The following is a 2143-nucleotide window of genomic DNA, read 5'->3' on the forward strand; positions in this document are numbered from 1 at the left end:
ATTGGGGAGGGATCATTTTTATAATAAAAGAAAATCAGATTACATGAAGATAAAGGCATTTTAGGATGGATTTACTGAATGCAAAGGACAGAAAAGCACTCATGCAAGCCAAAATAAAGGAGGTAGTTATTGTAAGGATCTAGGGCAGCTCATGGAAATAAAGCACAGCCCAGTCTCTTAGAAATTGGATCTGGGAAATCTGAATTGTTAGGGCTTGAAGTAGACTCTGACTCTCTCGCTCTCTCTCTCTCTCTTTCCTGCTATCTCTTTCTTTTTAAACTTTGAGACATCTATTCACTTTCCCACATCTCCAATCATGGATTATTAAGAATGAATTGCCATGAGTGTGAGTGGCTAAGTCTTGTACCTCCTCAGGAAAACAGCACTGTTGGATGACGGTGGAATCCTATGGAGAGCTTCAGTCTCTGATCACGTAACATTTAGAGCTTATGGTTTCATAGTCATACAAGCCCTCTTTGAAATGACCTATAATCCCTCTCCTTGATACTCTTTCTTTGGGGCCTCCATGGTGTCTCATCTATTTAAATGTGTGGCCATTTTTCTCTCTACAGCTTATTCAAGAAGCTTCTCTGTCTCCTGATAACCTCAGCCTGTTCACACCTTTGACTGTATTCCCAGTTCTCAGAAACCTCTGAACTCTGATCAAGTTCTGGCTCTGTAGCACATAATTAAAATTCTTGAGAGGGTGAATCTGATTAGTTGCTGACCAGCCAATAGATTGTTCAGTATTGAGACAGGATCTGATTCTGGTCTAATCAGCTATAGCTGGATGGTCACATGGAACAAATATGGCAGCTGAGCCTGTCCCTGCAGTAGGGCTTATAGACCAAGACAGATCCCAGAGAGAGACAGAGCGGGTCAGGTACTCCAGAACAAAATTAATATGTGAGGTCAGTTTTGAGATCATCAAAAAGGTCCACAACTTTAGGGAAAATTGTGGCAGGAAGAGGGGATCTGTCCATCATGGTGCTGATCATTTAGAGGAATATAGGATAATTATGGGTTAGTGTATAGAATAAACTTCAGGTTACTCTCAGCCTTTTATGTGTGAGCAGAGCCTCCTTCTCCACCAGCTGCCTCCCAGAGTCACTCTACAGCTTGCAGCAAGAGGGAAGATTCCCGAAGCATGTGGTGGAGACAGTCTCCCCAAGTCCACATCTCAACCCTTTCTGCCATACCCTACACTAGAAACAGTCCCATGTCATTATCTGCTTCCTGGTGAAACTGGGCCCAAATGTCTCCAGGAGCAGCTAACCCACTTTTTGTTGCAGAAGGAGAAAGCTGTCACTGGTCTGCACTTGCAAGTTTAAACCCCCGTAGCCAGAGGCTACACAAGTGCAGGTACTTCAGATAGGAATGAACCAATCCAAATAGATCTGCCTTCAAATGAGTCTTGCTTCCCATTTTTAACTTTTCGCTCTTTAAGAGAAGTCTTCTAGACTAGATTTTCCTGATGAGCTGCCAGGATTCTGTATGCAAAACTATTCTCAAAAGAGTCCAGAGATCTGGGTTCCAGTTTTATCTCTGCTACTAACTAGCCCTGTGACCATGGGCAAGTCCCTTCCGCACCCCAAGCCTCACATCTCTCTCCTGTTGAAACAGAATTTGGAGTAGATGATCTCTAAGGTTCTTCTCTTCTCAACCTTCTCTTACCCAGCCTTTACCCAAGCACATCCTCAGCCCTCAGCTGTCCTCACCTCACCAGGGATATACCTTGAACTCACAACAGTCCCACCTCTGAAGGTTGTTTGTTGTCTGTTTTTACAATATAGAGAGTCTTTATCCAAAGCAGTTGAGAAACCATGCCTCCATCCTCCGAGAGGATGTCTTTCCCCCTAGTTCTACTTTACTTCTTTCTCATGCATTTCTGCGCAGGCAGGTGCCTGAGGACCAGGGCACAATCTCCACCTGGGCAGCTCGGCGCTTTAGGACCAGCTGGTGGGCCAGGCAGCCTGGGAAGGTACCCAGCATGAACTTGCGAAGGAAAACATCCCCCACCGTTCGCTGCAGGGTGTTCCTCCCCATCCAGGTTATGGGTGATGTGGTGCGGCGCATGCGCCTCCTCGTAGCTCATTGGCCTGTACCCTTTGCTGTGGCAGATTCGTAGCATGTGGTTCTTGGC

General features: G+C 45.6%; 1 non-coding gene across 1 annotated transcript; it reads right to left on the minus strand.

Moving 5' to 3' along the window:
* Positions 1-359: 359 nt before the first annotated feature.
* Positions 360-488, minus strand: LOC138391174 (small nucleolar RNA SNORA25). Its single transcript, XR_011234788.1, has one exon. It is a non-coding gene; the product is annotated as a small nucleolar RNA SNORA25 (small nucleolar RNA).
* Positions 489-2143: the final 1655 nt, after the last annotated feature.

The sequence above is a fragment of the Eulemur rufifrons genome, chromosome 8, assembly GCF_041146395.1.
Source record: "Eulemur rufifrons isolate Redbay chromosome 8, OSU_ERuf_1, whole genome shotgun sequence".
Taxonomy (NCBI): domain Eukaryota; kingdom Metazoa; phylum Chordata; class Mammalia; order Primates; family Lemuridae; genus Eulemur; species Eulemur rufifrons.